The sequence below is a fragment of the Lates calcarifer genome, linkage group LG13 (assembly GCF_001640805.2).
Source record: "Lates calcarifer isolate ASB-BC8 linkage group LG13, TLL_Latcal_v3, whole genome shotgun sequence".
Taxonomy (NCBI): Eukaryota; Metazoa; Chordata; class Actinopteri; family Centropomidae; genus Lates; species Lates calcarifer.
In genome coordinates, this window is record NC_066845.1 from 20194665 (window position 1) to 20208730 (window position 14066).

Below are 14066 nucleotides of genomic sequence, written 5' to 3' on the forward strand. Positions count from 1 at the left end.
TGGAGCTCAGATAATAATGTACAATTTTCAGGATTCTTTGAAAATTGCTGAAATTACACCAGTCATTGCAGCAGCTACCAGTACATACTGTCAGCAACCTACAGCCATATGATCACAAGAGCTGGTGAACCGCAGAACAGGTAGCTGATATAATCCTGTTTTTGATCATTACATTATTCCCAGTATTCATGCTAAGATGTGAATGTGTTTCTTAGAATAGATGAGGAAAAACAGAGTTCATTTAATACCAAGGTATGTCTGAATATCTGCCACCACAGATCAACACGATCAAAAACAAACAAACAAACAAACAAACATGACTCATCATAACCACAAATATATCATTTGGTCAAGTCTTCTAATGATGCTTATTTTATCTCTGCTCCATATTATAATGCTGGCAATGTACAGCAGTGGTGAAAGAAATATTCAGATATTAAGGTAAAAGCAGCAAGGCCACATTATAAAACTATTCCACTACAAGACCTGCATTCAAAACAAAAGTGCAGTATTATTACTAAAAGATAATTACACATATCAAAAGCTAAAGGTATTCATATCGAATGGACCATTTTGATATAGAATTATTGCATTATTACTATTAATGCATTAACATATAAGTGGTAGTTTGATTTTTCTAGCTGGTCAAGATGGAGCTAATTTTAAGTGCTTTATATTTGTATGGGTTGTTTAATCTATAAGAATACAACAGATTTCATGCATTGTTATTTCATATTTTATATTCTGTTTAAATGCAAATTATTAACCATAACAATAATTTTTTTGTTTATTTTATCATAATTATCTTGCTGTTGATCTGTTACATCTGCACACATTTGTGTATTTTTGATACCTGTACATACCTGCGTGTATACAGATTCACTGTTTTCCTATACCTCATCTGTGTAATTCCAACAAAGCACCATGCTATAGCAAGTGAAGACAATATATGATATATACCAGACTTACAACCACCATGTACAGATTACCAACATTATATATATGTAGTGATGTGTTTTGTTTTGTGATTCATGTATGATCTGGCTGTTGTGACACTGCACACTATCAGTGTTTTATAAATTCATGTTTTGTTGTATGTTCAATCTTAACTTTTAATGTAAGGTGTTAGATGTAGTGGTGTTAAAAGTACAACATGTCTCTCAGAAATGTGGTGGAGTAAGAGCATAAGGAAAATGTGAATACTAGTATTAATACTACTACTAAATACTAAGTGTTGTATGTAAAGCGAAGATCCTGAATCAGTGTAACCCCTAAATCAGTAGTGGAAGTATTCAGCCCCTTTATGTACAAGTCCCAATACAATAGTGAAGAAATGTTCTATTACAAATAAAAGTCCTGTATCCAAAATCCTACTGAAGTAAATGTACATGAATCCAGAACAGGATTGTTTCTCCTTATGTACAAAAGACTTTAATGACCAAGTGCCATCATGTCTTAAGGACCTCATTGTACACTGGTATCCCAATAGAACACTTTGTTTTAAATACAGGTTTATTTGTGGTCGCTAGAGTTTCCATGCATAGAATGGGACGCAGAGCCTTCAGCTATCAGGTTCCTCTCCTGTGGAATCTTCTTCCAGATTTAGGTCCAGGAGGGAGACACCATCTCTATATTTAAGATTAGGCTTAAAACTTTGTTCTTTGATAAAGCTTATAGTTAGGGCTCCAGCCGAGCCCGGAACCATCCTTTAGTTATACTGCTTTGGGTCGAAGCAGCTGGGGGGACTCACATGATGCACTGAACACTTCTCTTTTCTCTCTCCTTCTCCATATGTTCACATCACACCACTGCCCGTCGTTACCTTTGTGTCTTCTCTCTCCTGTAGTTTTTCTCCCTGTCTTCACTCTGCAAGTATCTCTGACTCCGGAGCTGCAGGCTACGGATCTGCTCCTACTACTCAACACTCATCATCATTGTTGGTAATTTCACTATTGTTATTATCATTACTGTTAATTGGCATTGCCATCACTGTTGCTGTTATTATCAATAACACTATTACACCTATTAACACTATTATTATTATCATTATAACAACCAATGCTTGACAGTGCTTGAATACAACAGTACACACAGCTACATTCCTGTCCTCTTTCTCAGTCAAGGCAGACAGCTCCCCACCCTGAGCCTGGTTCTGTTGGAGGTTTCTTCCTGTTAAAAGGGAGTTTCTCATCTCCATTGGTGAAGTGCTTGCTCATGGTGGGAACTGTTGGGTTTCTCTCCATTACATTGCAAGGTCTTGATCTTACAACAACTCAGAGATCATGTGTGTTCTGATTTGGTGCTATGTAAGTAAACTGAATTGAAATAAATTGAATTTAATAAATATTGTCAGCAAATTGTACTTTATGTATCCAATGTAAAAGCACACAACGTGCATCTGAATGGCCTCTTTCAAATGGTAAGAGGCATTTTAGTACTGTAACTGGTGAAAGTGGGCTAATTTTAACAGCTTTGTACTCTGCTAGGCAGATTAATATATACTAATGACTCACAATTTATAAGATGATCATACATTTTGTATGTAAAGTCTTAATCTGCAAAGTAACTAGTAACAGTAGTTTGCAGTAAAAAGGGACAGTAGAAAGGGACATTAATATGTAGCAGAAAAATGGAAATACTCAAGTAAAGTACAAGTACAGCACTAGTAAAAATATTTACTTATATTCAACCACATTGCAATGCATCTTAATGGCTGCTAGGTATCAGGCTGCAGGTGAAGAATTCAATATAGGAATTCAATGAAGAGTTACCCAATTAACACCCATCAGAGGGCTCTAGGATCTCTGTTATTATATGTTTTTTTTAAGTTCATGTTAATGCAGGATTCTGCCAAATTCTTCCCAATGTGCAATTGTATTTTGAACGGCTGTAGTCACTGCTATTATTTTCCCTGTATAAAGAACATACTGTCACACATCATCACATTAGTCTCTGTAGCTCCCACTCCCTCTTAATATTAGCAGGACAGACAAGTGTCCATACCCTTGTGTACCCTTGATTGAATTACCTATGTATCTGGCTTCAGTTATGGGGTAAGCTTGAGCAAGCAGTCTGCAGTCAATTTCACACTGAACGCTCCATGTGCTGTGGAGTAAAAAGACAGATTTCATACTTTTACCAGAGGCTTCTCCCACAGGGTATCAAGGCTACATATTGCTTCAATTGGATGGTTACACAGGGGCGTCTTGTCATATGTGTCCCCTGTGTCTCATCCTCCTACTTAACCTCTTTATGGATTCAGCACTCTTTATAGCTGTACTTCCTCAGATCTGCAGTCCCACTCCATTAGGTTTTAACAGACTACCTTTAATAGCCTCCCTCTAGTCGTCTCCGCTCTATGAGTTTGTACAATGTGAGGAGAGGCAGGGGGATTATCATCGGCACAATCAACTGAACAAGCTGAAAGAGTTTTTTTAGAAAGAAAGTTTATCAATGCCATCTATCATTTTGAAAACGTAGCAACCCGCCCACATGCTGACTGTTAGAAATCATCTGTCTTCGATGTTCAGGAGATTTCACAAGTTATTTTGTGATGAAATGCTGTCATTTACTTTCTGGATGTAGCTATTTTCCCTCAGTGTGCCTTATCTACCTCCATTACATTCACAAATTTTCTCCCAGAAGCCCTATTGAAAGCACAAAGAGTGCCAATTGTTACGCTCTGTAAAAAATTAGTGTGTCCCTGTATAAGAATATCTAAACCTAGTTGTATGTTTATAATGTAATTGTGAGACCTTGATCAAAACACATTATTGTCCTCTGTTGTCTTACTATGATGGATTTCATTTTTTACAAGAATATAGGGTGTCATCCACCTTGATTGTGATTCACTACTGCACACTAACTGGAGTGGTTTGTATTTTCCTGCACCAAAATAATACCAAACCAAGATTGTCTAACAAGGTAGTAAAGCCCAGCCTGCCTTAGGTATATAAATATGTGGAACACTATTTCTACTGCTTTATATACTTTACGTAAACAGGAAAATAGTGATCTCTCATCATATGCATTGTGTCCCTACAACTTCAGGGTTGATGAATGACCACCCATTTAACAGTCATTAAGGACACTGTGGAGATGAGTCAAGAGTGACAGTTTAATCCTCCCTGGAGAAATCATTTAAGAATAGAACTGAAAACCTCATTTCCACAATGCCATACATCTTTTGGATATCTTTACCTAAAGCTATAAAATATGGAAGTCCTAATATGTTAAAAGCCCAGGCCAGCCTAGAGCTTATGACCATTTCAAAAGTACCAGCATTAGTGGTGTTTTAGCCGTGTGTTGTTTCGTAGGCAGACATCTCTATTTGTCAGTGACGGTTGTCTGATTTTACAGCCAGACTCTATCAGCTGTGATGAGTCTGTTGTCTAAGTGCAGGACATCACCATGTGGCCTTCAGTCTGCTCAGTGGTGAGGAAGATCAATAATGATGATGGAAGAATGGTTCATAGTTTAAAGGGTCAGTTTATCCATCACAGAAAAAGTCCTTTTTTCCCCACTTATCCATAGCTTTATCTAACCATGAGGATAGTTTTATATATATTTTATATGCTGAAATTGTAAGACATGAGAACATTTCAACAAGAAGGAGCACCTCTACTGGTTGCCTTTAGATCATTTTAGATATCCTGAGAAATATTGTAATCCACGTGTTCTGGACAGTAGACCTGTCTTTAGGCAAGAAGTTCTTCTCTTGAGCTCAGTACCTGATAAAGGTTTACTAAAATGTTCAAATTCTGTGGCCATTATAATCATTATGAACAGTAACCACCAGACTCAGTGGCTCCCAGTAGAATGCCACAGTACCATTATTGATCCACCTCCGTGTTCATTCCTTTTTACAAAGTATCCTAGAGCATGTATAGTAGCACTCACATGCCTTAAGCAAAGAGATACAAGAGATAAAAACAGAGGTTAATAGTTTGAATCAAACATGGTTTGTTGAAATCCTTATGGCTGTCTTTATACACAAACATGAATGTCGATAGAAAGGGGACTTGTTTACAAGTAAGTCCCAAGCCACAAAGGTCATTATGTGCTTATTAGCCATGTCATCAGTCAGTCAGTCCATCATTGAGGTCTGGACTGAAGTATCTCAATAGCTATTTGGATTGCATTGAAATTTTGTACATACATTTATGGTGCCCACACTAGGAATTCTAATGATTACCACTAGCATCTATTGGATAGATTGCTATTGCTATATAACTATTGGATGAATTCAATTCAATTCAATTCAATTTTATTTATATAGTGCCATATCACAACAAAAGTCATCTCAAGGCACTTTTCATATAGAGCAGGTCTAGACCGTACTCTTTAAAATAGGTATTTACAGAGAGAGACCCAACAAATCCCACCATGAGCAGCACTAGGCGACAGTGGCAAGGAAAAACTTCCTTTTAAGAGGCAGAAACCTCGAGCAGAACCGGACTCAGGGTGGGCGGCCATCTGCCTCGACCGGTTGGGTTAAGAAGGAGAGAGAGAGGGAGAGAGAATAGCGAGATAAGAACATTGCATAACACAGGTTCCATATAAAACGTAAGGTGATGCCAATAATACAACAGTAGTAATGATAGTAATGATAATTAAAGTATTAACTGTTAACATAGCAATACAGCTAATAGCAGTGTAAGTAATTTCTAATTCTAGCAGCAGGTGTTGAGTGGAGTTGTAGGAGCAGCAGGAGACTTGTCATCACAGATCAGACTCTACAGCTCCAGAGGCAGAAATACCTGCAGAAAGAGAATCCAGTATCCAGTAAAGTATCTAAGCAGCTTTGACACCAACTAGCACAAAATTTTGGTACAGACATTCATGCTTCCCAAGAAAATGAATAATGATGAGTGATACTCCCTAGACATTTTCTTTAACACCACAATAAGATTGACATTTGGTGTTTTGAATGAAATGTTGGATGACGCTAAACTAAGGAGTTTAACATGGTAGGCTAAAAATTATATCTGCAAGTCATCAGCACTTATTGAGAGCATTTTGCCATGCTGATATTAGCATTTAGCTCTAAGCACTACATGTGCTTAAAGACAGTCTCACAGAGTAGCTTTAGATTCTTTGTCTTTTATTTATTTATGTATTTTAGCAATGAAGATAAATATTGCAGGCCATACCAAAAATAAATAGGGACTATGTTATAGGCCCAGAAGAGAGGGAATTGAAAAGCACAATAGCTGGCAGCAAACATGATGGTCTGAAAGGATTTTGGATTTCTTCATAATGTGGGTTACCAGTTAAAATAAAAAAAAAAAGCCTAATGTAAAAAGTGATATATCATGTATCATCTGTAACCACTCTAACCCTCCAAATCCATTCTTAACCCGCAGTGTGTTTTCCTGAGCAGCATCCTGTAGCTTTATCACTTATCCTTTATCATTTTTTCCACAGTGCTATATATTGACCTGTTGGTACAGTATATGGAGGGATTTTCTATTGGTGGTTGGTGTCAACCATATTCTGAAACAACTTCCTGCCTGGAGCTCTCTGCTGAGTCCTAGTTCACCAATTATTGAACCAGTCATGAGAGAGAGAGGGACAGAGCGAGAGCCAGTCTGACAGACAGACAGAGACAAATAGAAAGGAGCTTTTCTCTGTGCTGAGTTTGTACCATTCAATAGTTTGTTGGAGCTCCACTGGCATGTTTTTGTTGATGCGACCCTACAAGCAGCAAAGGCCGGTTCTCCTTTCAATTATTCCAGCTCACAACTAATCCAGGTAGGCTGTCTTATCTGTTTGTCTCTGATCCCGTTTTGTTTTTTCCTTAGTCTGCACCACTAATTGCTTTCACTGTCTTTCTAAGCTCTCCTGTCTGAACGCTAAACAGTACCATTTCATTTTTGCAACTTGTTGAATCAGAGATGGCGTTTAGTTTCAGCTTTTCCTTCCCTAGCTCTAGGCCAAGCATATGTTAATGACATCAACCAAGTCAGTTATGTGACTAATAGACATGTAGGCACTTCAGCGGATTTTGGGGTCTTGAATATCAACAGCTAACTGATGTACATGTTTCTATGACAACCACTACTGACATACTTTGACTAAATCTATCACATCTGACTTTGTTTTGTGTTAAAAGTGTCAGTCTTCATCTATACATGTCTAATATCTTCAGTGACAACAGCTATACACACATCTGTTTAGTCATTATAACAGTGAGGGTGTGATAGTTTTAAGTTTAAAGTTTGTGGATCAAGTGTATGGCAGCAACTGAGTCAGGTTTTGGGGTTTAGTTCAGCTGCTTAAAAACCATAGAGAAGTATGTAAAAACATTTTCTTGTTCTATTTCTGCAAACGTCAGTCAAATAAACAGTTTTCATATGACACCATCCTCCTCTGGGAAAAAAAATAAGGTTTATTAAGTAGTCTTTTAAAAACTTTCTGAGACGTCAATGAGATGTACAGTAATTTCTTTAAACCTTCTGAACTACTAATGAGCACCACTTATCCTAATAACTCTAATTTCTCTTTCACTTTATCTCCAGACAGATACACACAGATGCACATATCTGCACATATATCAGAAATAGCACTGAGAGTTTTAACTAGCTCAAACTTTTGAGGGACTGGTGTGTATGTGTGTGTGTCTGCAATATGTGGTGTATGAGTTTGATCATATATGATGAGTACCTCTGTGTAATTGCTTGTCCAGTGTGTGTGACTCTGCATGACCATGTGTGATTTGTATAATGCAAAAATGAAAATGAACCAAATGTTTACTAGTATGAATAAAATGTGACTTCATTCAAAAATAGGTTAACAGGTTGATTGATATGTCAAACCAGGTTCATTATCTCACCTGATGCAGATGTTTTCAGTGTTAAAGACTAACTCTCTAAACAGACTTTTAACAGTTTTAACAGTTTTTAAACATTTTTTATCAGTGTACCATATGCACATTTTGCAAGAGACCTGTGTACATCTGCATGCAGAGCAGCACAGCACATGAACACATTATCCCTTGTGCACATGTGTATGTTTATGTGTGAGTGTGTGTGTGCATGTCTCTATCAAGAGGTGTGGGGGTTTTGAAGGCAGGGCGAGTCCATCGATCAGCCCGTGAGGGGGGCAGCCTGTAGCTCTCGCTCCAGCTGCCCACTGGGTGTGAAGGACACTGATGTGACAGCACTAATTACAGAGGCAGGAAGCCAGCACTACAAACATTCACAGCAGCAGCTCAACTGGGCTCTGCTGGGCTAAACCCATCCTCCACCGGCCACTTTACACCTCTCATCCCTCTGGGGTGGATTGCATTTCAAGAGTGTCATGCCAAAATGAGATATTATTCATGAGAGATAAGTCAAAGGAAACTGCTTTTACTTAGGGGATGCATAGACCACATACACTTGGAAATGACAGGGCAAACTCTGTAAGAAAGCAAGAATAGAAAAAAAAAAACCCTCACAGAAAGTCTAATCTGTTAAAAAGCCTTTTTTTTTTTTTACCTTTTGCAGCTGGTACAATACATTATCAACATTGCAAGATGCTGGATCTAAAACAATATTTTAATAATTTAGTACAAATGAATTACAGTGGAATTTCAAAACAAATGCACAATTACTTACAATTACAATTACTAAATAAATACCCCAATAAATGAACCATAAAGATTTTACCTTGAATACAAACTAAATTTGAATTGTATCTTCACAGCCTGATTTTTCTGTGTGGGTTCATCAATATGATAACACCTTCCATATTATACATACCTGTAGCCATTTGATTGCTTGTTAAGATAAAAATATGTACAAGTGCAGCTTTAGGTTTGTCCATATGTAATTACACTGTTTACTGAATGATTTCAACTCTCTGGTGATTTGCCAGGTAGCGGCTCAGCTACATGTGATGTAATAGATATTTTCAGAGCTGACATTTTGACAAGCAGCAGAAAAGCACAGATACAATTAAAAACATTAATAATGCATTCTGCAACAAACAAGTATAATAACTTGAAAAGGAAGTGGGGCCACTTGAATGACTGATATGCAGTATACAATATTACATTTGGGTGAAACATTTCCAGGGCTGTTGTGTTATGCATGTTGGTTCACTAGCATTGTTGATACTGGGACACTTAATGGAAGTGAGCCGTCATTAACATTACTTACATCTGTGCTTTTCTGGCAAAATGTCAGTAATGAAAAAAGTCTCTACTTAGGCCAATTGAATAACACCACTTGTTTAATGGCTTAATGCTCCATCAGTAAATATTTTCATATAAACACTTATTCAAATTATTATTTGTAATGTGAAAGTGGGGTCATTGTTTCTTATCAGTCCTATTTCCAGCAGCTGCAGGCAGCTGATTTCAGCACAGTACCTGCCCAGCACCACACAGCAGACAAAGTTAGTGATAAGCTGATGAGGAAAGTTGAAGTCACCAAGCTGACCAAAAATAACACCACTGAAAGGATGTTAGTAATTATAGTGACTTTATGCAGTCATGACACATCAGGGCTGTGTGTCTGTTCCTTCTAACAGGACAAAATTGATTAATGCAGCTTTAAATATTTTCTACTACCACTGCAAACTGAAGATCAATCCGCCAGACATGTTTCTTTAAACCCGCGCTGATGCTGAACCCAAACGTTTTTTTTATTTGTATTGTACAACTCAAACTCTTTTCATGCTACAATGGCTTTATTCATTGACATAATAAAATTGCCAGTTCTCACACTGTGTCACAGGCCTGGTTCTCTATGCCCTGTCTATCATATAAAATGTTGAGCAGTTCATAGGTGTATTCAAGTACTGTAAATGATACTGTGAGTTGTATTTAAGCTCTCTAACCTGTCTGCAGCGGCAACATGGTGGCCTTAAACTTTGCTGGTGGCATTCAATGTGTGAATTGGTGCCACGTGCGATAAGTTACCCTCACATTTGTTTTAATCAGGCACATTTCCATCGACTTGGCCTTGCTTTTAATTATTTTCCCATTGATCTGTGCTGTAACCCAACATGCAGGTCAGTGAACACAACAAGGATTGCTGCTGCTGCAACTGCTGGTGGCTTGTATTCCATTAATAATGCAGATACACACATATCTGAATCATCACTGAAACACATGTTCAGACCTGTGTACAGAAATGATAACACTAATTACACAAAAAGGGCCACAGGTATTACACGGGTGCATGGATAACACATGGAAACACACACATACTATATGTGCATATATTTATGCATTATAAAACATACACACATGCAAATAACCACAACAAGAACATACTACATCACACACAGCCTGATGTTAAACGTACCTGAAGTGTCTTTTTACATTAAAAAAAAAAGGCCAAAATTTGTCTCTCTGCATCTTTACTAGGATGGACCATGGAGACAGAGGGATAGGCGTCTCTCACCTTCGCTATGAAGAGGAGGAGGGTGAGTGTGTGCACACATTCTGTTTATGTCTGGTTCACATAATATAGTTGATCTATTATAGACTGGTCCTCTGCTAATAGAAAGAGGAAATTAAGTCATTACACCCACTTCATCTCTTAATATTATCATGGGACAGTTGATTCATCACAGTAACTTATAGTTTGTAATCTGTCTCTCTGTTTTTAATTTGTTCTGAGAGTTGGTGTGGGTGAATGTTGTTAATGGGCTGCAAATGAGGAGCGAAGATTGACATGAGATTGCTTGTGTATTTGTGCACATATCTGTTGTGATCTGATGTGTGTTTGGGTGGGTTTGGGGAGTTGTATTCGGATGTTTGTGTGACTTTTTTGTGTGTGTTCTGCCGTCACACTGAGCAGTGGGTTAGCAGGTTCTTTTCTTTTTCCAAGCATCCCAATATTTGTTTTGCGTCTCCCTGTTGTTTAGTTATTCCACATGGAGCTTTGTGTGCAATTAGTTTTACAGAGACGCCTTAATTACCAGCAGATGATCAAACTCACATCACCCAGGTTTTTGTTGCAAAACAGGGATTATAAAGCCAAACACAAAATCACAGGAAAGCTAAGGACTGAGTGATTCTGAATAGACTTGATTTGTTTTTGTTTGTAACTGAGCCAACTGAGAATGCTGCTGTCGTTAATAAGCAGACATGAGCTCTGAAACATAATTCATTCAGAGTTTGTTAAAAGTGGTTTAAAATTCATGAAAGCACTCCTCTGAGTATAAGGGATTAATGAAAGATCTCATTAGACAATCTGCCAGTGTTACTGACTGTCAGTCAACTATTTTGGGGCCTTTCATCAAACTTTGATTTAAGTCACTTATTTTGGAAAAATTGTGATCTTATTATAGCTTGTTCTTAAAGTTAATTGCCAAATTATTCTTTTACAAATGATTGCAACCATTTTGTAGTTCATGTTCATGTAACCATTCAGGAACCATTCACATTTGTCCCCAGACCATCAGTCCATCTACATTGGCGTCCCAGTGCCTCGAGGATATCGACGCAAACGCAGGCGAAGGCGTTCAAGTCGGGAGGCCTCTGACATGGACAGGGACAGACGCTACAGTCACCACAGACACCATGAGCATGATCGGTACCAAGACATAGACATTGAGGAGGGACTCATGGATTCAACTGAGCAGAGTCTCCAAGACATCAACCGCACAAGTGAGTCAGAGTTTTACAATTTTACATGTGAAAAGCACTACAGAGTTATTTTGTGGCTCTCTAGGACCTTTATTAAATTTGATTAAATAACCATGATGATATCATCAGAGTCATCTTAGCTTGGGCTTTAGGCTAAACATTTTAAATATAAAACTTGAGGCATGTGGAGTCTGAAGACATGGCTGTGAGAGTAGCGCTGTGAAAGTCCCTCAACTTACGTCACTGCAGTCTATTATTAAGAGAAAACTATGAATAGCCTCTAATACATCTTCTACCTCTTGTTCTAATTAGTGAGCTGTGAATACAGTTAAGTAAGGCTGCACTCTTTTAGAAATAACTCCACTGAATTCTTCAGGGTGGCTTTTTCTTCTGCTTTCTAAAGGATTGGCACAGACATTATCCAGGCTGCGTCACGTATTACAGTTTTGCTGCACTCTCCTACCTTGTGCTTTTGATTTGATTTTGCTTTCTTCCATCAGTTTTAACAGTGAACAGCAGGAGTCAGAGTCACAGTCTGAGAATGTGTAGCTTCTGTTTTGGATTGGAGTAATGAGTAGCCTGGCAGAACACTGCTGCTTTAGCTTTCAAAGACTTGTCCACCTTGTTAAATTGATGTGGTGCAATCAGTGGCAAGGCAGCAGAGGTGTTTACTCTTTCTAGACATGTATGGACACACACTTACAGTCTTTTGGAGTGCGTGGGACTCCATGAATACGAGTAATGCATGTGGTGCTGGTACCAGGAGGAGGATTGTAGCATGGAGAATAAAGATGTTCAGGACAACAGTGGGAGAAAATAGCGTCCAATGAAGGTAAACACCTAAGAGAGCATAGGAAGAAAAATAGGCTATCCTCACTCTCATTAATGAAATTAGTTGAGCTCTTGTCTGTTTAGCAACAGAGGGTCCCCATCATATGCAAATCCAGAGCACTTTCTGTTTCCCATCACCTGCTGTTGTTGCTTTACAAAAGCATAATTCAACCCACCCTGCTGTACTACTCCCCCTGTTTCCTCACCATGTTAACCATCTCCAACAAAAGCAAACCTATTAGGCTTACATGTACCGCTTTGGCAGAACTTTTGTCCATTTTGTAACAGCAGCCTTGAGCTGTATAATTGACACTGTACCCATTTTTGCGTAAGGAGATGTGGGTTGGGACAAGGGCAGGGACATAAATGTTGGATGTCTGTGTTGTTCATCTGTATGTTTCTGTGTGAAATGTTTACAGGCTCTAAAAATACATCTTATCTGGGACATTAAAAGGCTGATCTATCTTAGCAGATAAAGCTAATGAGTACTCTCTGAGTGCTCTCTCCACCTCAGTGAAAAATGTATAAGATCAAGATCAGGTTGTATTTTATTGGTAACATTTTTTTCTCTGGTTTTATGTGATTGATTACATCACTGCTTGCCCATTCAGAAAAGACAACATATAAGTGGAATTCACTGTAAGCTGCTGTCAATAAAGCACTTCAATATAATTGATCAGTGGTGGCATTAAAAGACTCAACCCATGTACAGTAATTACTATACAGTTCAGTCCATATGGTCCGGTGTGGTCAGCTGACATGTCATTACCCTACAGCATCATTCATGAACATGGGGTCCATTTCAACCCCCATACAAATAATATAGTGAAATGGATTGTAAGCACAGCAGGCTCATGATTGAATACCTATAATCAGGTGTGATCTGCATGTAGGCTTCAGTACTGTGATCATTACTGCTGGTACAGTGGAATGACATAAAACATCCTACAGCTGGTTGTCCATGTGTCCAGATGCATATTGGAGATCACTTTCTACATTCATAAGTTTTTTATATACTGTTAGTAAAATGATATAAAACAACTCCATTTCCCCAGTGATTACTGAAATTTAAGCAGTTTAAGTCCAGTGAATAACCTTAGATGGTACAAAGGTAACTGTCTGAGGTTAAAAAAGTGGGAGTCACCAAAAACTAAAAGATAATGTAAATTTCATATGAAAAGCCCTTGTTCAGGGATAAAGTAATGGTCAGTAATGAAGTCAAACCCCATGGAGCTGGTGATAGCAAAGCAACACATTTATGGGAACTTCTGCAACAGTGCTGGGATGAACTTTCTGAACAATATTTGATATTTTCCACTGTAAAAACAACTAGATTCCTCTTTCTATGCCTCAATTTAAGGTGTCATAAAATTTCTGACTGGCAGTGTTTATGTTTATGTGAAAGGACAGTTTGATTTGACCTCTCAGTAATGCAAAAAGGACATCCTATTTGTGTGGCAGAGATGCAGGCTAAGGCTCTGAGCAGCAGGTCATCAATACAAACGGGAAGGCTAGTGGCTGCTACAGCAAACAGCTAAAAGCCATGCAGTTACAACTTTTCTTCCTTTTAACATTGTGTTTTAGGCAACTTTTAAAATCCCCAGGACCTTGAAGCCTGTTAAACCTTGATCATGTGATGAAAGAAAGACAT